At 42.4% G+C, this 22,446-nt stretch overlaps 1 long non-coding RNA gene across 2 annotated transcripts in view; it reads right to left on the bottom strand.

Moving 5' to 3' along the window:
• LOC122464652 overlaps nt 1-22,446 on the bottom strand; it is a 44,065-nt gene that overhangs the window by 3,687 nt on the left and 17,932 nt on the right. The window contains exons 3-4 of one of the 2 annotated variants that reach the window (XR_006288871.1): nt 20,519-20,657; nt 16,366-19,845 (exon numbers count right to left, since the gene is read on the bottom strand). This is a non-coding gene — a long non-coding RNA (uncharacterized LOC122464652). Of the gene's footprint in view, nt 1-16,365; nt 19,846-20,518; nt 20,658-22,446 lie in introns of those variants that run through there. The other variant, XR_006288870.1, reaches the window with a different exon arrangement.

The following is a 22,446-nucleotide window of genomic DNA, read 5'->3' as shown; positions in this document are numbered from 1 at the left end:
TGGAATCTCTCTAATTATTCTCTAACAAGTGAAACACATTAATAGTCTAGAGGGAATTCATAGTCACTTGGCTTCAGACTTTCGGTATGTGGCTCATATACAGAGCAGAATTTGCCATTTCTTGCTCTAGAACGGCTTAATTAGCTGTGTTTCCTATGACACAGTTAGATTGTAAGCTCCCCAGGACAGGAACCTGGCTTTTTTACTTGTCTGTAAGGGCTAGCTCACCTCTGGCACTTTATACATAACAATAATCCCAACAGCACCTGTATGATGTAATGGCAGTGTTTGAAATCAGGGTTCCATTTTCTGCATAGAAATGCACTCATCAGGTCTTTAGAGCTGGAACTAGAAGCAAAGGTGCTCAAGTCCCATTGCTTTACCCCCTTAGGCTCTTCTAAAAACCCAGCTTTGACAGTTAACCGGCTATATCTGAATGCCTAGATTTGAGTTTAAGAGCCAAGCAGGGGGAGCCCAGCCAGTAGCAAAATGACAAACATGAATGAATGACTGTATCTTTATCCATAATTGAGATTAATGACAATTGGGGTACCTACAGCATCCCCAGCAGAGTCACTCTGCAGTCTGTGACAATTCCCAAAGGGTATCAAGACTTGGTGCCTTGCTAATTCCTATTTCTAAACTTATTTCAATATCTTAATTAAAGTAAATAAATACAATAAGCAAAGCCAGGAACGCAAACTCAGTGCTAGACATTCACATTTGGATGGCTCCACGTCTCAGGGCCTTATCTGCACTCTTGAAGCTTTACCAGAGTGGCTGGCGAGCACCGTCTCCAAAGTGCTGATGTCTCCACGCAGTTGCGGATAGGGAAAAAAAGAATCAGATCTGCTTCATGGGAAAAGGGTACATGGAGCACGGAACGGCGCAGCCAGTTTTCCTGTCACCCCTCACAGAACTATGATCTCATCTTTCTGCCTCTCCAAATTTTGTCTCTCAAATGTAGGAGACAGGCAGCAAGGGACAAGGGGAGGAGGAGGAGGAAATGTTACAAGAAAGATCCCATTGTTACAATGTTCTTATTTGTGTGAATATTTTCCAGAGCAACAAGATTGGGTTTGATGACATGGATGCAACAGTCAGGGGGGAGCAGCGCAAAAATGCTTGAATTTAATGTGCATATGATCCTTAGAAGAGAGCAACTTCCAGATGTGAGAGATCAATGTCTCATTTCCTCAGGCTGCTAAAGTATATTTCATTCAAAGAATCCTGCACCCATTTTGCGAAAAAGCAGTGCTTGAAATATTCATATTAGAGATGGATTCCAACCAAAATCTAGATCCAAAAAACACAGGACTTTGGCCAAGTTTGGATCTAGATTCAGATCTAAACTTTATGGTCCTATGCCTGTAATGGTTAGAACCAAAATCTCAGATACAAACACCCTCTGGCTTTGGGAAAGCTTGGATCTCATTCCAAAATTTGCAACTCTGGCACATACCTACCTGAGATACTGTAGCCAGCAGTGTTTTTTAAAACCATGTCTAACCTGCAAATTGTACTGGAAATTCAAAATGTTTTAAAATTGGTAGGTAACAGGTCACAGACCCATTTGTAACACAAATGCAAATCCAGTGTTGGACTTAGTCAATCTTTTTCCATCACGATAGCTTTTAATCTGACAAAAAACAAAGTTTGTAGTTAAGCAAATAGTCATTTATTTAGGTCCTGATCCTAAGACTTATGTACATGCTGAAATGTAAACAAATGGGCAGTGCTGAGGAACGCAAAAGTGCTATGCCAGTTTACACTAGCCGACCAGCTGGCCCTCACTGTTCATCTGATCCCTGCTGAAAATGGTTACAGCTATCGAGGGCATCAAGGTTTATGAGGCTGAAGGACTAGGTATAGTACGTGCATAAGCTTCCGCAGGACCGTGTCTTGTAGTCAGGATGGGAAACTAGGTCTGGTATAAAGAAATCAATAACCAACCATCGCTAGGTTCAGGACCAGTGGGGATTGCTGATAATTTAGTAATTTTAAAATGACTCTGGAATTTGAAATGATTCATACCCATCAAGTTGTGCAAATTGTAACCTTTTGTTATTTATTATGACTCCAAATACTGGAACAAATGAGAAGGGAGGGGGGAAGAAGATACAGGAGGAATGTTAATTTCACAATTTCAGTAAACAAAGACTAAAAACCAAAGCTCTTGCATGTTACATCTTCACCTCACCTCAGCACCAGAGAGCAATTAATTTGGTGGTGTCAGTAAGATTGCAATGGATATTGGAAGCCTAAATAGCTTTGAGGATCTTCAGTGAATTAAACAGAGCTAGGATGATTTTTTACTCCAGTTGAGAAACTGGGGACCAATTCTGAAAAGCATCTGTATTTAAAGTCCATCTCTGTTCAGCAAAGCACTCAAGCATGTGCTTAACTCTAGGCATGTGCCTAAAATTAAGCCAATGTGATTTCAGGCACGTGACTAAAGTTAAGCATGTATTTAAGTGCTTTGCTGAATAGGGCCAGACTGCTGAATGGGAACCGTTGGATGTTTTCCATGTTCTTTGATAGAGAGGAAAGGAAATCTTATGTCTTTTGGTGAAACATTTGTTAACAAAAAGAAAAGGAGTACTTGTGGCACCTTAGAGACTAACCAATTTATTTGAGCATAAGCTTTCGTGAGCTACAGCTCACTTCATCAAGCTCACAAAAGCTTATGCTCAAATAAATTGGTTAGTCTCTAAGGTGCCACAAGTACTCCTTTTCTTTTTGCGAATACAGACTAACACGGCTGTTACTCTGAAACCAACCATTTGTTAACAAGTGGCTTTCCAGCCGGAGCCCATGACTTCACAGCAGACAGCCCTATCTAGGTCAAAACCATCTTCTCTCCACTGAAAACAAGATCACTTTTGTTTCCTTTTGACCCCCTCCTTCCCTGTGTGTGACTGAGTGTGTGCATATGATGTGTGTGCTGTAAGCACTCACTAAGTTGATGCTTGTCTGCTAATAGTCTAGTGGGTCTGCCTTTCCAGTGTTTGTGGAGCCAAACTGAAGATTAAATTGTGCTCTACGTTTCCCTTCTTCCCCTGTAACTTTCCAGAGCCTGTCTCTAGCTGTAACACGGTCACCCCCGACAACCACTCTCTCCAATCCCCTCCTACATTTTTCAAATTGACCTGGTCTTTGTTGTACTAATTAGATTATCTCTGCCTCAGGGACCTAGAGAGCAGCCCCCAAGAAGCACAGCCTGGAAAGACAGGACACATAATCCCTGTTATCAAGGGGGTTGTCATTTGGCATGTAGATCAACTAATTCTTTCAATACCATGGGAGCAATTGTACATCTTAATATTGATTTTTTTCAAGATACAATCTTCTACATTCCTGGATCAGGCACACTTACGCTGGCTAAAAGGTTCTATTTACCATCATATGGAACAACATGTGCACAAACCAATTTTTAAACTTAAAAGCGGAACAAAGGAGAGGGCATGGGGGGGGGGGAGGGAGAGAGCGAGAAGGAGTGGGGGCGGAGGGGAGAGAATGTTAATTTCACAATTTCAGTAAAGAACAAAGACTAAACCAAACCTGTTATACTTCAAGTCTTCACCTTGCTCAGCAACAGAGAGCAATTAATTCAGTGGTGTCAGTCAGATAAGTCTTCTTATGCCAGTAACTGAGGGCATGTCATATGATGGGATAGTAAGCAATAAATCATGTGCTAGCAGTAGTTATTCTGCATGTCAAGTCTTATTTCTAAAATTAGGTGTCCAGCCTGTTAAGTAGTTTGTGTGTTTTGTTGTTGTAGCTTTCCAGCTCCCCAGCACTGATGTTAAGCAGCATGATTCATATCTAATGCAGGAAAATGAAACTTATCATCCCCAAAAAGACGACATGGAAGGCTAGATCCACACAAAACTCCACTTGCTAATTTGCATGCTGGCCGTGAGTTTGCTAAGAAAACTTGTCTTTGGTGAGTTGTGTATAGTAAACAAACTGCCTTCCTGTTGCCTGTAAGAAAACCATATGATACTTTGGTCATGCTAGCATCAGGGACATTACTTGGAGCTGTGCACAGGACTTTAGATCTTGATGAAAAGTGTCATAACAGTTAAGTGTTGTTGTTAATATGTACATCTCCTGGGATAATCAGGTCCTAGGTGACTGACATGAAAATTGCCATCACTTTTGATATATCCAGTTTATGAGCTTTCAATTGGTGTATGACATCTATAGTTTGGTTCCATTTCTCAGGAGACCAGGAATTTTATCAAGGACAATAAATTAGGTAACCCAACTAAGCATCAGCACCATATGCCACAGCTTCACACTTTTAAGTATTTCAATTTGAATACTATAAAAAGATGCCTATATAAAGCTCTTGGCCCCCTGACACACAACTAATATCACAACCACACAAAACTCTGGCCCAGTTAAATAATTCCAGAAAGAACTCAGCCAGCCACACAAAAAGCTCTGTTCCATCCTCTCACTTTCTGGGGCACCTGCCCTCAGCCCTCTCCCCAAAACCCTATCAAACAAGTGTCTTTTGCAGCGTGCCCAGAAAGTCAACAAATCTGGGTGGTTTCAGACTAAAGAGCAGGGAGCAAGTTCCAGAGATCTCACAGAGAATGCCCTACTGGGCATCCCCTCTCTTTATAACTGGGGAGGGAAGGAGAGGGTGGGATTCAGGCGGAGCGCCTGCGCTTCCTGAAAATACCGACAGCATATGTGAGCTCTTCTTGGAAAAAGAGATATGAAGTTGATGACCAAATACACTAGAGCCCACTTAGAACGTACAAAGCTCATCAAATCTTCTGCATCAGGAAACAGGTGGCTGTATTTTGGTGGGAGGATTCCTCTCTGAAGCATTAGGCGCTGGCCAACTCTGGGAGACAGGCCCCTGAGACTGCTAGAACAATGGTCAAATGTTGTAAGGCACTTCCTAGGTAATACACAATGCAGACAAAGATGATCATCCAAGGTGGACGCACTGGGTGAAACCTACTACACCTGGGCACACAGTTTAAAAGTCTTCTGTTCCCTTTTTACCAGTAGGTAAGCTATTACCAGTTCTAGAGATACTCCTCATTATCAGTATAGGGAATACTTGCTCATACCTGTAAGATCTGATACCTTGCTCCAAGTGGGTAAAACTTTTTAACTATGCCCCCTGTATGTTTATCTTACTCACTGTTCATTGAAGGACAACTCATATTCACTTTAAGGACAGTAAACTGTAAAGAATTAACTTTTTAAGCACCAAGAGGTAAATTACTTTAAGAGCATTATCCTTTCAAAGGTGCTTGGGTGATTTAATGCACTTTCTGCCTTCAATCAAAGTATAAATCATAAAACACAAGCCCAATGAATGAGTCTCTGCTAAAGGAGAAGATTTGATGAAAGAATAACTTTGCACAATAAGGTTATGCAACCCATAGGGTTCTTTACAGTGCCTGGCCTAAAAATGAGCCCATAAAATTGTTTTAGCTGCTAGTGGTTCTGGTTTGTATTTTATTGTTCTAGAGTATCTTATGAAAACAATGAGTCTCATATAGCACCTTTCAAACTCAAGATATCCCCAAAGTGTCACAAGTCACTGTTGGGCCAGATTCTCAGCTGGTATAAATCAGTGTAGCTCCATTGACTATGAAGCTATGTTGGTTTACACCAGCTAAGGATCTGGTCTATTGAATAAAGAGACTAGAAGCTGGACATACTTGGCATTGGCACTCATCAACAGCATCCATAGAGAAGAATCTATTTTACTGACAGAGGGAATGTTAACCAAGATACTGGGATCATTTCCTTCTCTTTTAAAACATGTCATAAGATCTCTCACTTCCTCCTGGACAGGCAACAGAGCCAGAAAGAAGAAGAAGAAAAAAAAAAAACAGGATCTTGATTCAGTGGCTCATCTGAAAGTTGGCCCTTAAACAGTACAAACCATTTTCAGAACTCTGCACTGCTGTCTCAGCATTAAGGATAAAGGCAAGTCCTGGTGCAGGGACTACTGGTTTTTTGTTTAAGTATCCCCTCTGCCTTACCTGTCACTTCTTCCCTCACATCCTTTCCTCTTCCTTCTCTCTCTCTCTCTCCCGTCCCATTGTCCAGCTTTCACGTCTCAACATAGATCTTGGTGCGTTTCTCAGATTACAAGGACACACAAGCCTAAATTATAATCAAGGTGCACAACACATGGATACACAAAGAAAACTACAGAATGATTGTGCAGTGCATAAGACAACACACCATAAAAATGCCTTCAGACTACCACTATAGTCCCAGCCACTCCAGATCAATTCATACCCTTAAAAAGGCAAAAATTATTCTGCAAAATGCATAACTGCAACACATGTATACAATAGAGAATTCCTAATCAATCACCTTCACACTATATTTAATTTTACATATATTCCAAGAAAATCTCAACAAATTAAAGTATTCAAAAATTTCCAACCTGTGGGACTGTCCTGGCTAGCACTAGGTGGTGTGTTTACACCATCACTCTTGGTGATGTTATTTATTATGTGTATTGCTGGAGCACCTAGGAGATCTTGTCATGGTTCAGGACACCATTGTGCTAGGTGCTGTACAAGCACAGAACAAAAAGATGGTCCCTGCCCCAGAGAGCTTACAAAAGAGTCCCAGAATTGCTGATTGATTCTCTCATTCCAAATCCCAGAAAATGATGTGTGCAATAAACCTGTTATTGAAAGTTAAATTTCTTACTCTGTGTGATCGAATAAAGAACACTTAAATTTTCATTGCAATAGCATTGACACGGTTTAAAAATGAAAGGTACCAATTTCAATTTCAAGTAGTTACACAGTATTGAGAGGTGCAGTTACTCAGTTGCCGAATTAAAACCAAGAGGGCTAGAAGAGTGAAGGTGATACAATGAGAAAATCACTTGAGACAAGTATTTCATCCAAGCACTGCTCCAGCCCAGCTCTCTAACCCTGGAGATCTGATGGGACTGGAAGGAATATGCACTAAGTAGCTGGGCTTTAGGAAACCAGTATTAAAAAAAAATAAAAATGTAAGAGCTATGCTAGCCATATTCTTGTAGATAAATGAAGTTTGCATAGTTACTGTTAGGTAAGCAGTTGAGAGATATACACAGATTATATCTAATTCATGCACTTGGGATAGTTAAAACAATTCTATTATTTTCATGAATATTAAAAGACTAGGTCAAATTCATTGCTGGTGCAGCTCCACTACCTTTGATGCCATGATGCCTGGAGGCTGTACTCTTCTAATCTCTTTACTCAAACTCGAGATTTCCATATGATAGCCTAACTTGTGTAACAGCTCTTACAATTTTCTTTAGTGCAAGCTCAACTGCCCGTCTGAATTCCCAGTCCACATAGCTGGGCAGGGTGCCAGGGAGGTGCATAGAGAGAAGTAGGGGAGGCAGAGTCCTATCTAGCCTACCTGCAGAACTGCTCCATGGTCCTAAAATAACCTTGCCACAGGGGGGAGGCCTGAGGATCTGTGCAGTGGCACATTTTCCAGCCTCGCCTTCACTCTGGTCTGCTTACACCCACCCCCCTACCCACTATCATACCGGAAGCCCCCATGTGGCTGTGCTACATACTTTGCAGGGAGCTCCCCTCCTCTGCCTAAATCCAGCCTTCTCCCTTGTGTCTCAGCTGCAGATCTAGACATAGGGATGGACACTCAATTTCTCCCAGCTAGATTTCGATTATCTCCTGGATAGCTTATCCTGGTCTTGTAAATGTAGCGAGCAGCACGGGGGCCTCTTTAATAAAAGAAGATTTATTTTCTACTAGTTTCTCACAATCATTAAGATAAAATTGGAAATTTACCACCATATGGGCGTTGGTGGGGGGGGGGGGGGGAAATTGTGTGACCCCATTTTCCCCCTCCTTAGAGCGCTCAATGACATCTCTCCTCCTTAGAGTCAGGGTCTCGGATATATTCTGTGCATCCATTCTGTGACAGTGGAATGCCATCGGGGACTCCTGCCACTATCAAGCATAACACGTTCAAAAAATTCTTTAGCTCTTGTGATCTCTCCAGCAGCTCTTCTTGGTCTTAACAGCTTGTGTAGCGAAGGAAGAAGGAACAGGCTGCTTTTAGTGGTCTTCAATAGTATGACTATTTTTCTCAGGTTGGCAGCCAGTGCTAACATTATGCTGCTCTTCAGGAGGTGTTCCTTTGATAGGCATTACCACCAGTGACACTGAACGTTGCGGTGGCAGTAACAGGGGTGGGAAGGTAGGGTAACGTGTTCTGGTAGTGAATCAAAAAACCTGAAGAGTGGAAGTCTTGGGCCCAGATTAAGGACTGTGGCCATTCATTTTTCTCTTTGGTTTGTTTCTTTTGCTTTAATGTAGGGCTGCCCAGAGTTGGAGAAAAAAAGTCTTCCATCAAGGTACAGAACACAACCACCACAAGAAAATGCAAAGGAAAACTGAGGTAATAATTAGACCTATTCAAAATTCTTCATCTAAAAAGGTTGGTTTTGAAAAAAAAAAATGGATTTCCCAACAAATGGACATTTTCCTACGGAAATTGCCCATTTTTGGCTTTTTTATTTTCTTTTTAATTTTTTTTTGAGGGGGGTGAGTAGGTTCATCAATGTAAAAAACCCGAAAACTGAAAAATTGCTACAAAAAAAACTAACCAAAAATGTTGGGCCAAAGTTTCAGTTTTTCAACAAAACCCCCAAACCTTTTGAAGAAAACAAACACACATTCCCCAACCTCCCGTAATACTACTACTTTACAAGAAAGCCTCATCTCAAAGAATCCTAGGGTGCTTTACCAAGTAGGGCCAAAATTTCCTCTTGCTTATATAAGAAAGTATCCGAAAGAGGAATTTAGAAAAAAATTGGATGGAAGAGTCACAGAATGTTGGGGAGTTTCATAAAATATCTAGGACTTTTCAAAATATAGATAGTTATGTATTTAGGTTGGCAAATGAAAATGTGCAACACATCACAATGGAAAAATGTACAATATAAAATAATATGTTCCAAATTACCATTCATGTGCAAAAAATTGTCTTGCAGGCAGGGAAAAGAAAAAAAAAAAAACATCACTGTTCTCCATCTGACGACTGGTTACCTAGGTTAGTTTCAGCTCAGTGAACAGATGGCCATGTTAGAAAAGCAGTCTCAACAGTTGGCACTAATTTACAACCTTGTTGGCTTGCCAGGCTCAGCAGAGGCACAGTCCACTCTGTACCTGTTCTGGGGACAAACAGGGAGCTTCAGGCTCCAGGGCTGTCAGTTTGGCACTTCACCAGCACTAAATTAATTGTTTTTTAAATGCTGCTCTGACTTACCATTCAAATAGGCACTACAGCAAAGGGCACATTATAAATGCATAGATAGAAATAAAGAAAGATCACTCAAAGAGAAAGCTTAATTTACTACCCAGATATTTCAAGGTGTAAACAGGAATATACTTCGCTGAACAAACACTGCCTGCACTTTTCAATAAAAAAAATTATTTAATCCAGTCACAAGTCTCAGACACTAAGATTTGTGCATTAGTGTTCAATGAAAAGAAAAAAGAACAGGAGTACTTGTGGCACCTTAGAGACTAACCAATTTATTTGAGCATAAGCTTTCGTGAGCTACAGATCACTTCATCGGATGCTGTAGCTCACGAAAGCTAATGCTCAAATAAATTGGTTAGTCTCTAAGGTGCCACAAGTACTCCTTTTCTTTTTGCAAATACAGACTAACACGGCTACTACCCTGAAACCAATGAAAAGAAAGTTTCATGACGCACTATTGTTATAGGCTGGTAGTGCTGCTTATTAAGGTTGCCTAACACTTACAATAGAAAGACCCCATTTTCAGTTGCTGATAATGGTTAAAATTTTAACCATTTTCCCTGAAATTTTCCATGCCAGGTGTCTGTTGCAGGCTGAATGTGTTTGTTTCTAAGAAAGAGGCTAGGGAAAAACCATATAGTTTTGCCAATTTTTTTTTTTTTTTAAAGTCCTTGAGCCCTTGTCTTTGAACAGATCAAGAGCCCTCAAGCTTTGGAGCAGGGACTTGAAATTTGGCTTGTGTGTCAGAGAGGTGCTTTTTGCCATCCCCAGGATAATTCCCCCAAATTTAGCCATTATATGCCTTTGAAAAAAAAAATGCAGTTTGCACATGCTCAGAGGAGACTTTTGATTTTAGTAGCTAAATCTCTGAAGATTGTCTTTTCTGAGCAGTTGAAGCCTCTCACAGCACCTAGTGCTGACCAGCCTGTACATAAGTCAGCCCTAGAGAGTGACCGAGCACGTGCCAACCCGGAGCTACACGGGTGAAGCTGGACTTTCCCTGGAACTGTTGGTCTGGGCCAGGGTAGGGGCCCGGCACCGGAACGGAGAGCAGGAAGCCTGTTTCTTTTGTGTTCTCAGTTACCCCCCTACTGGTATGGATGAATGAAGAAGGCCCAGTTCGAATGCAGAGGGGACAAAAGCCAGACCTGGGGGAGGACAAAGGAGTCTGGTGAGACTGGGACTGGAGAGGGACTGAGAGTAAGGGAAGGAGATTGGGATTCGTTCAGCAAGGATACTGTAACTGGGAGCTGGGGGAGGCTGGGATTGGTTCAGTAAAGCGACTGAAATTTAGAGCTGAAGTGGAGAGAGCAGAGGGTGACTTATTAGGTGGGTTGGCTGGGCTAGGAGCCGGGGAGTGGGGACTGGAGCTAGTTGGGCAAGGAGACTGGAACTAGGAGTTGGGGAAGGGGAAGCTGGAACTGTTTGAAGAAGTCTGGGAGCTGGTGAAGGAAACTGTGGGGTGGGGTGGATGGAGAACCTGGGAGCCAGTTGGCTGAGAACAGAGACTACGGAGATTGGATGAAGAGGTACGGAGGCTTGCACTGGCTGGACAAAGACACTGGGACTAAAAGAGTAGAGGGGAGTGAGGCTGGGGGAGGGAACAGATCTGACAAAGCGCTGGAGTATAGAGGGGAGAACTAGGGCTGGCTGGGCAAACAAACTGGGACAAGGAGGCAGGGAGTGGATGTGGCAGACTGAATTTGGATAAGGAGCTCCTGGAGGAAAAATGGGAGCCAGCAGGCAGGGAAAGAGACCGACTGGATGAGGGACCGGGAGGGAAGAACTGGGACTGGAACTCAGAGAGCCTGGAAGGGAAAACTACCACTGGGGAGTGATGATTAGAACTGAGTAGGTAAAGAGAATAAGACTGGGACAAGGAGCCAGCAGGGAGGAAGGTACAGGATTGGGCCAGTGACTGGTTGAAGGGATGGGGCAGAGAGGGTCAAGCTTGGACGGAACGGGCAGAAGAGTCTGAAGGGGAATTTCGTCTAGTGGGCACAGAGCATGGAATGAAACCCAAGGTTCCTGAGTCTTACCATTCCTCTGCTGTCAACAAACAGCTGTGGAACCCACTGGCAAAGGGTATGTCTCATCACCCTCAAATGCCAGTCCACATACAGGACAGCAGTCTACTATTGCTCTGTTAATTCCTTAGCTCAAGTGTCAGAGATCTGTATGATAGATATAAAAGTTCTAAGACTGCTGATGAACTATGGGAGCGTCAATAGGATGCCACATGATGGGACTTCTGTTTTTTCAGTTTGCTCTGCTAGAAACCTAGGAAATTACACATACAAACACACTGAAAGAACAATATTAAGGTTGCAAAAAAATCAAGCACTCAAAAGTTAGAAAGTGCCAGAATTAAGGGCATCTGTACAATCTTAATTCAGCCCCCTTTGTGCATATGCATTATGATACAGTCTAATTACAAAAACACCTTTTCCACAGGACCCCTGCCTAATTCAGTGCACTGTATGCACGTGCTCTGGGGATAAATAAGGGCTGTGTAATATAGGATGCTGTTGTCTGTAGGATCCCTGCTTCATTTGTTGCAGAAGTTGGAATGTGTGTGGTGAATGAGGTAGGGGACTGCAGAAAGAGAAGGGAGGGTTTCATGGTTCAGACAGTTGAATGCTGGCCTGGAGAACTGAATTCTCTTTCTGCCTCTGCCACAGACCACCCAATGTAACTCTAGGCAAGTCACTTTGACCTCACTTTTCACAGGTGCGTTCCTCATTTTCTGTTTACCCAATCTGAGACCCAGAAGTCTGATATACAGAAGTATGGTGTACTCAAAATTGCAACTGAAGTCAATGGGAGCTGTGCTTTGAACATAGCATTATATAGTGCACTCTAAATACTCTGAAAAAAAATCAGAGTCTAGGCATGTAACATTGGGCACCCAAAATTATTGGAAACTTTTACTTTAATCTCACTGTGCCTCAGCTCTCCATCTGTAAAATGGGGATAATAGCCCTGCCTCACCTCAGAGGGGTGGTATGAAGACAAATTAATGTTTGTGAAGCATACAAATGCTACAGTGATGAGCACCACAGAAAAGCCCATGACGAAATTAGTAATCCTGTATGCAGAGCAGTAATTGAATATTGTGCAGTAAATAAGGCATGGGGCTATATGTTGAACAATTAGCATAAAACAAAATATTGAATAGTTGCTTATTAAGTGAAGTCCATTCTTCCTATTCACTTGGTCCTGTAGAAAAAAAATGGTGTGTGATCATAAAGCACATACACAAAGGGGCCAAATTAAGGTTCATGGGCAGCCTTACTTCTAGCATTTCCTCACTTTGGAGTGCTTGACTTTGCAACCTAATTTTAACTTATTGTTTGATTAATTATTATTTATATCAATATTACCAGGGGGTAATCCATACAGTCAGGTGTGTAAAAAAGGTGGAAAATGGCTGATATCATCCATTTTTTAAGTTCACAGACGGCAAATTCCACTAATGATTGAACCTAGCAATATTAAAAACAAAAAGTGCTCTCAGCCATGCTCGTAGCTGCTTCCATTGCTTCATACTGACTCAGACATTCTAGGTTTCCGAGTGACAATCCTGGAATCTGCTTATACAGATAGAGGCTCCAACTGAGATCCTGACTCCTTTATGCTAGGCTCTGTACAAATAAATCCTAAGAAACAGTCCCTGACCCATAGGGATTACAATCTAAGTAGACAAAAAATAGGCCCCGAAAAGTGAAATGACTTGAACTCTTTACATCAAAATCACTCAATACAAACGTGATAGCTTTCTACAAGATGTGTTCTTATTCAAGCAGCAGTAACAGGCTTTATGCAAGAATTACTGGATGAAATTCTAGGGTGTGTAAGGTCAGGCTAGACAGGCCCTAGAATTTCAGGCTAGTCTCTTCTGGCCTGGGGGGGGGGGGGGGGGGGGGGGAAGTTTATGACTTTCCCAAGGTCATATAGCAGGTTAGTGGCAGAACCAGGAATACAGCCCAAGTAAGCCAGTGCCCTCTTCACTGGATCATGCCGACTGAGTTGTACCACACTAAAGCCCTTCAGTACTAGAGACTAATGCATTTGAATCTCTCAAACTACTAAAGAAATACATCTATTCTAAAAGATGTACTGGAAGTGTGTACAGTCTATGTTTATCCAGATTTATTTTGGCATCTGTGGCTAGCACATTTTGAAAGGAAGCAAAATGGATTTTCTAAACACAAATGAAGTGATTACTCTGAGCCTGATCCTATGAGGCCACCTTGAAGTGAACATGAGTTTGGTACACAGAGGGCTGAATTTGAGAACATTAAAGCTGTGAAAAAGGGAGGGTAGAGGAGGGTCTAAATTCCAGACAAAAATTTTAAGAATCCAATTTTTTTAATGAAGATTTTGTGTACCACACATTCCAGTCAGGACACAATCCTGTACTTAAGTTTTTAATCCACAATACTGTGTGTTTTCAGTAATAAAATAACCACACTTATAGTCAAATTGCTTTTATCTTTTCAAGGAGCTGTTCAAATAGTAACTCATTAATCCTCATGGTGAAGGTAAACAAGTATCCCTCCTTTGGAAAAGGAGGACACTGAGGCAGAGTTTTAATGTTTTGTCCAGACCCACACAGAAGTCAGTTGTAAAACCAGGATTAGAACTCAGGATTTTCTGGCTGTCTGGCCTAAGTCGTCTGACCGCATTACTCAGCTCAATAGGTTTGTCTCTGGTCTTTTAGAATTACTGTACCCCCAATAAAACCACCTGAAACATTACATCAGCTTGGTACAATTATATGTGAATGGGTTTTGATTCCTTTCGTGTCATATCCTGAGGTCAAGTGAGGGAGTGATTTAAATGAATCCAGGTTACAGGTGAGAGGGATTTGGGGCCAGGTTAACGGGGTCTATGTAAAACTTCCCCCCCCCATAAAACCCTTTGGGTTGGGCCTCCATACCAGTCTCATTCTGAGGCTAAAGCAATTTTATTTCTTTCAATTCAAACGTAAGTTTTACTTATCTTATTCTCAGTAACACAGGCAGGAGTGCAGTAAGTGATTTTACATTGTGAAGCTCGTTGATCTGCACAGCATGGAAAGAACTTTATAACACGCTATCATTTACTTAGGAACGATTTTCTTTCAATCTATCTTGTGTGTGATCAACAGTAATAGAAGTCCTGCAGGTCTATATAAGCCACTGAAGACACGGGCAAACCCATTGCTCCACTAGAGTTTGCCCAGGCCTCACTGACTGGGGAAAGGAGGGGGGAAACAAACACTCAAACAAGTCTGTTGATGCACACAAATATCTAGAGCCCAGTTCATTCCCATTTAGCTAGGTCAGTACTGCAAGGCTAATAGGAATTAAACACAATAAAAACTTATTTCTGTCACAAGAGTCAAGAACAAGGACAGTACACGTTAAATAAGAAGATGTTATTTTTGCATAATCACTTCTCAGAGTTGAATGGCACTTTAAGATACCTACAGCCATCAGAATAGCCCTAATCCATAAGTGAGACTGACTTGATTTTCAGGGTGAAAAAGGATATACCATGTCCATCATCATATTAATTGCCAGTGTCAGAAGTGCCATGCTCCCACAGTAGTTCTCAGGAATGCAGCATCCAAAATGCCAACTTGAAAGGGCACAGGTAAGAGGCAGAGTCCAGGGTCTGGGCAACCTATGGGGTGCCAAAAATTAGGGCCTGATCTTAAGAGGTACTGAGCACCCACAGGTTATGGGTGCTTGAATGAGAATTGTGGATTCTCATTGCCTCTCGAGATCAGGCCCTAGAGATGGGATAAATTTGTTAGGCAGGCAGCATGCTGTAGATAGGGCCACTGTCCTCTCCTGGCACTGAGGAGACCTGGGCTCTATTCCTAGCTCACCCATTGACCTGATGATGTGTGATCTTGGGCAAATCACTTCACCTCTATTTCCCGTCACACTCTTTGTCTGTGTTGTCTACTTAAACTGTAAGCTCTTTGGGGCAGGGACTGCTTCTTACCACTTACGTGTTTGTATAGTGCCTCACACAACGTGCAATCTGCTCTTGCTTAGGGCATGTTGGTGCTATTGCAATAATACATTATGCCTATCCTGTTACCAGTATGTTTTCTAGGGTAAATCTGGGTAGCTGGTTCTTCATTACTCATATCTGTTCGAATGAAGTGATAGGGAGCCTATTAAAATTAAAATGTTTCACAGAGGGCCACAGATTTGATGGGGGGAGAAGAGAGTCTAGGAGTCTCAGACAGACGAACTTGTAGATCTTTTTGTATGGCCTAGTGATAAACCTTTACTTTCAATTGCAAATCATTCACTATCAGGAGATGGCTCCACTCTACACAGGCAGCTTTCTTCTAGGACACAAATAGAAATGGGCATAAAGATGCTTATTGGTAAATAAATCAAGCCAAAGGAATTGGAAAAGGGAAACAGCACAAGTCTCTCTCTGTCTGGATCTCTAAGAGTTATGGGAGAGAGATTTGCTGCTACTTTAAACCACGTTGTTGTTTCTCAGGGTATGAATGGATGATTCTTTTGCATACATTTTGCAGGGTTGACTTAAGTAAGTCTTGACAACTCTCTTTCCCTGGGGACTAGACTAAAAGTATTGTTTAGAAATCTAATATATGGTTTATTTACTCAATTTGTGCTGAGCACTACAGTTCCTTCAGGCCAGCTTCAGCAGCCCATTACTCTATTAATGCTCCATTACTGAAATTAGTGCTGTAATTGGAAGTGGGGAGGACGATGGGGAAGGGGACACTTTTTAAAGGAGCCAGTCCAGTTTAATCCTATCACAGATTAAAGCATTGGAAAAACTAATTTGTCTCCCACACTTTTTTTTTTTTTTTTTTAAAAAGAGAGAAACACGATTCTATAATAAAATTCAAGAGCATGAAATGAACAACTGATAGGTCGCAACGCCAAGCCAATCAGTGTACATTTAAATTAGGAGGACACATTTGTAACATAAAGACGACAAGTGTCTAACATGGGGAGGAATACAAAGAGAACTGTCATCTCAAGCTGCAAGCGAACAGCCTGTATTGCTAAACAGATTAAGGCCTTTGCCACCTACCTCTGGGACACACACACAATTTCAGCCAGAGGTCCAATGTGAAATCAGTTGGACAGTCTCATGTGCCTTCTAAACAGCCAGCAGCTTGCTCTGAATGTTGAGTCACTTGCAGGAGCCATTCATCTGGTCTCTTCTCACAGGGCTCCGACAAGTTTTAAAGCCCAAGCACTTGGGACATTTACAAGTAGTGCTCCCTGAATTTCATCCAGTCAAGTCTGAGGGAACAAAGGGGAAAGAGAACTGGGAATTTAGGGGAAAATGACCTTGTGGTCAAGACACTGCACAAGGATTTAGGACATTTAGGTTAGTTTCCTGGCTTTCCCACATCTTCCCTGTATGACCTTCGGTAAGTCACAGTTTCTCTGTGCCCCTCAGTTCCCCATCGGTAAAAAGGGGATAATAAACATACCACCTCACTGGGATACAGTAAGGCTCATGCGTATGAGGTGCTCAGGTACTACAGTGATGGAGGCCATATAAACTACCCAGACAGCACCATCAGTTCTTTGCATTTTTTTTTTTTTTTACAGCTGTGAGAAAAAAGCTACCAAGTTTTTGTGCACAGAAATGATAGCTTTTCACTGTTAAAACTATAATTATTTTCACAAAGTACATTTGAGGCAGAAATGTGCAATATCTGAGTTTTTGCTGTTGCAAATCCTACTTTAATTCACAGAGGATGAGTTTATGTTTGGGATGATAGGATTTTTTTCCCTCAAAAATCCTTTGTAGCTTGATTGAATGTGGAATCGGTTTCTCTCTGCTTACTAATCATCCAAGTAGTATATATAAAACATCTTTGGTCAAAGCTTCCCCTGCCATCCACACTTATGCACTGTGCCAACTCGCTACCTCTCTAAGCTCTGCCCCAAAGGGGACTGCATTTCATTGGTGTCGTATATGTGAAGGATGTGGGGCTAATCCGTAATAATTTGAGAATGTTGTTATTGGGGTAGTTAACTTTATGGCTTTATTGGGTTATTGGAATGTTTACTGTATACATATATTAGTTTCGTTTAAAAGCAGGGGTATTGGGAAATTAGTAGGAAGGCAACATAATAGCTTCTTAAGCAACCTCGTGGTAAACATGGCAGGGATCCTTAAGAGAATGCCTGAGCTTTTAGCTGGGAAGATGCTACTTCCAGTCTCCAGCCAAAGGCTAGGAGCCAAGAGGCTAAAAGACACTAAAGAGTTAAAAATGCCACAGAGGGGAGGCAGTTGTCAGGAGCTGTTCACAGAGAACAGACTGACAGAGGAAGCTTCTATGGAGGAACTGAAGCACTAAAAAGTTGCCTGGCACACTACCACAGGCTGGACAGGTTTACGGTAAGATGGACATGTGTATAAGACTTTTACTGTGTTAAAACCCTTTCTTCTCTTGGGATATGCTTTGTTCCTGCTGTTAAGGTTAAACCATACTTTTGGCCTGAGAAAGCTGTCTGGCTACCTATATTAACGATGGTCGACACGCTCCCAAAAGGGAAGAACTCCATGTATCAAAACCAGTCACGTCTGCTGAGTAACCACAGTTGGTACACAGATGGCTGTAGCCCAGGACCCTGCTCGGAAAGTGGGAAAATCAGGGATCCCACCCCAGCAGAGGTGAAGGCATGAGACCTAAGAGCTCACGGGGTTCACTGAGAGAATGAGAGAGAGAGAGAGAGAGAGACACACACACAGGTGGAGCTATCCTGGTAACCCAGACAGCATACATGAGCATAAATTTTCAAGTGTGACCAGCAATTTTGGGTGCCCAACCTGACATCTTAAATGGGCCTAATTTTCAGAGGGCGGGTGGCTCAGCACATTCTGAAAGCCAGGCAGCAACACGTGAGGCACCCAAAAAATCACTAGTCACTTTTGAAAATTTAGCCCTTACTCTATTCTGTGAAGCACTCCGTAAGATACTTTTGTTGCTATTGGCTTTGTTATTTGGTAAACTGGCCAATGGGGAATAGGATCACATTTCAAATGAGAGTTTCATATTTAAAACAACCCCCAAAAAACCAAAACAAAACAAAAAGAAGGATGGTTCTTACTTTGTGGAAGTGTATGATAACATACAGAAGCAAAGTGAATCACTTCTCTTGGGTATATCAGTAGTTTGGTGTTAGAAATGACCCTGAGCCACAAAATCGGGCTCCCAGTCAAAATTCCACAGAGTTCAGTAGTGTTCGGCACAGAGCATTTGGTACAGGCCCATCTCTACAGGCCGGGGCTGATTGCATTGGATCCTAATGTGGGTGTGCAGCTGGTGGCAGAGGGGCAATAAGCCTTCCACACTCCTTGCACAGGGCCTGGCATAACAGGAACACAGGCCCTACTCTTTAAGCTACCCCAGAAAGCATAGGGAATAGGCAGGGCCATAGATCCGCCTCCCTACAAACTGATGGTGCGACTTGACTGCCTGTGTGCTGGGAAGCTGCTGGGGCCATTGTGCCTCCTGAGTCACGGTCTCTCCCCAGAGCTCCCTCTTGGGTGGTACGTTTCCTGTGCTAGGTAGGTGTTTGACTGTGGTGGAAGCACAAGCTGCTCCTCAGCATATTCTTCTTCTGTTTGTTGCGTTCTCTACTTACGCCTGTTTAAAACAAAACATGTAGTGCCTGACCCTGCCCTGAGAACCACACAGGGGACCCCTGGCTCATCTGGAAGCAAACAGGGCTCTACATGGACACCAAGGTAGGCCTATTTGGAGTCAGTTGCAGGACTGGGGCCTTCCTATGTGTAATCAGTTTTTCTCTACTGCTGTAGTAGGTCTCCCTGATGTGCCAGTATTTCTCCATTAGAGGAAGTGGCGGGCGGGGGGGGGGGGGGGGAGGAGGGTGAAGTCTTGTTTCCAAGGACATTGGCCACAAATGTGTTCAGTCTAATCAGAAGAAACCGCACCTTGCTTCATCATGTAACTTACTGAAAAGTTAGCTCTCTCTCCCCATCATTCAAACCTCCATTTTACAAAAGCCCTTTTGTTCCGTTAGGTCAAGAAATAAACAGTTAATGCATCCAAACACCATTAATGCTGTCCTATAGTGATACCTGAGGGTGGGGAGAGAGATGAAAAACTCCTAAAAGCTTTAAAAATCAGTTTAATCTACACCAACTGCTAAGATGGTTTCCTAATAATCATCTGCTTATTGCAGTGTCCCCCACAGGGCAGAGTTAAGGTACCTTAACTATGTGTTTCCATATCTTAACATGGTTGGATTTTCACTCCAAAGGTTCTCGACTTTTAATGCTTGTTTTTGGCTTAATTTCAACATCCCTGTAATGTTTTTACCCTTAAGTTACTGCTATGTATTGAACTGTAACTCCATTTTAATGTATGCTGGAATATCTTTTATCATCCATCTTTGAGAACACCACAGTACAGATCATCACATCATGAGGCTGCTGACAGATGCTGCCATGCAGTTCTTTTCTGCCTGCTTCAGCACCAACTGAAGTGGAAGGCCTGTCTCATTTCCTCTGACGTTGGAGTGGCTTCTGCAAGGGAATAGGAATAAGCATAGTACTTACTGCAGCATGAAGAGAAGAGAGAGATGCACCACAGAGGAAGTGCTCAGTGACATCAAAAACTGAAATCAAAGGGAAATATGAAGATTGACTGCTGCAACAGTCTTACAGTTCTAAGGTTCTAGTGTCACTGATCAGCTACAAAGCCTAAGCCATTGTGAATGAGAATAATAGTGGGGGAGAGAGACTTCTTTGGTGGCAGAAATAGAAAAGGGTGGTGGCATGATGAGACAGAATATTTGCTAGATTAAAACCCACTTTCCAGAACTCCAACCTCAGACTATGGTGAAAAGAGAAAAGACTGGCAGAGGTCTTTAGGTGCCCCCACAAGAATTAAATCCTAATTAGCCCACTATCAGATATGTAGAACATGTTTTATGTGGCAGATTCAAAGACTCTCCTATATTGATCTGTGAAGATAATCATTGTCCTACTGCTAGTGACAGAGTGAGGACACAAGTGGGCAGTCTTTGAATTTATTACTACTCTTTTCAATCAATAGGTCACACTCCTGGAAGAGCATTACACAGCGTAAGTCTCTGATAACTCATCACAGACTTCACGGTCTGAGTTCTTCTGTTTCCAGGACTCAGACCCTATCATCACATAGGACAGTTCATTCTTCTAAGCCACAACTGCTTACCAAGGTGGTTTTGCTCCTGGGGACAGGGCCAGCGCTGCTTTGCATAATATGTTCCTTGTCAAATTCAGACAGCACCACACAGCTTAACATCATGTTGTGGGACTACGGTAGCTGGAAGCAGCAGTCTGCCTGATGGGTTCTGCAATTTTGATTTAAACAAAACAAAAGTGAGTGGCTGTAATTTCACAGATGTGAGCAATTCATTAACTGGAAAAAGATGTAATAGTTCTAATGGGAACTGACTTGAGGGCTGTTTGGTGCAAATGACCATTTGCAGCTGCCTCTCTCACTAGGTCAGTGCAAGGCAATATATAGTCAGATGGAAAATCAAACTGCGAATTAATTTGATAGTCTGTGATAGCATGGCAGCATTGCTAGGCAATATTTCTAGTCAGTGCCATGTGCACAGGTGGTCTGCCACCTCTACATTTTATAGTACGTGATAACAAGAGGATCACACACATTCTATTAAATCATCCATGCTACTGTAGCTTATGTCAGCCTGTTAAAGGGCCAGAAACAAAATAGCTGCAAGTGACCAAGCTGAGCAACCTCGTACCCGAATATCTAGAATGGAAAGGGGGGTGTGGGGAGATAAAAGGGCTCTGCTCAGCTTTAATTAGCCCCCAAATAAAATTGAATACCTCCTGCAGCATTCAGCACTTTTCCAAGCCAGTCTATCTTCTCAGACGGCACTGCAGTACCAGAAAAATCTAGCCCACTATAACTGTGCACACTGGGACACTGCCAGAAAGCGAGGCAAAGGCTAGGAGTATTGCTGGACCAGAAGAACATTTCCTGATTTCAGATGTCACTGAATGGCGGTAGGTAGGCAGAAGAGCTATACCATGCACTGACAGTCAGGGTCCTAGGGAGGGAGTCTGAGGGGAGGGGAAAGAAGATGGTTCCTAGGATGGCCAATATTCTCGGAGATGTGTGTGTACCTCAGAGAGGTTCACTTTCTCACTACAACTAAAATCAGGTGAGTTTTGCCAGGTTTAAGGGTTCAAAGGGTAACCATCTCTACAGCCCTACTTGGGATCTAAAGACTAGGCGTGAAAACCTGGCTTCCATTGAAGTCAGTGGTAGTTTTGTCATTCAATGGGGCCAGGATTTCACCCTGACTGTTTATTGTTCGTTTGGTTGTCAGTTCAGTTGCGGGGCCATCTCACTGTATGGCTGCGTGCCACTTGTCCAATAAACATTTCAACCCCAGACATTATGCATGCATGATTACAAAAACGATTCACGCTCAGTGATACCAATGGGCTTTGGATCGGGGTTCTAAACGAACCTGAGAACTCAAACTATTTAGCAATACGTTAAGCAGTGTGGGAAAGAGGAGTACCCTCAGCTGGAAATTACTGTAAATTTAAGAAAAAAGAAAAGGAGTACTTGTGGCACCTTAGAGACTAACAAATTTTTGTGTTAGTCTGTAAGGTGCCACAAGTACTCCTTTTCTTTTTGAGGACACAGACTAACATGGCTGCTACTCTGAAACCTGTAGATTTAAGCTGCTTCAATACTCAAAGTGTATACACCATTCCCACCTCTTAGAATTAACCAGTTATCTAATTTTGCTTTGAGGGAAATTCATCCTTATGCAGGGGTGAGCACAAGACCTATGCACCAATTAAGTCCCAATTAAGTCCTAATTAACTCCTCAATATAGGGTTTAAGTGGGACTTAAAATGTAGTGAGGCCTCATGTGGACTGTCTTCACAGGAGTGAATTTTCAATGTGAATGTTGTGATTTCTAAGCATTTGAGGGTGTTTGCCAATTCAGTAAGGCAAAATATTTCACCACTTTCACCTCAGCAAAAGCTCCCTAACAGAGAAAAGTGGCAAAAGCAAACCACCATTTTTCAAAATTTGCTCCAATAGCACTTTTAGCATCCTCACAGCAATACAGAAGTATTTGCGGGGAG

Source organism: Chelonia mydas, chromosome 2 (assembly GCF_015237465.2).
Source record: "Chelonia mydas isolate rCheMyd1 chromosome 2, rCheMyd1.pri.v2, whole genome shotgun sequence".
NCBI classification, from domain to species: Eukaryota; Metazoa; Chordata; order Testudines; family Cheloniidae; genus Chelonia; species Chelonia mydas.
Note: the sequence above shows the minus strand (reverse complement) of the source record. Positions and strands in the feature narration are given on the sequence as shown.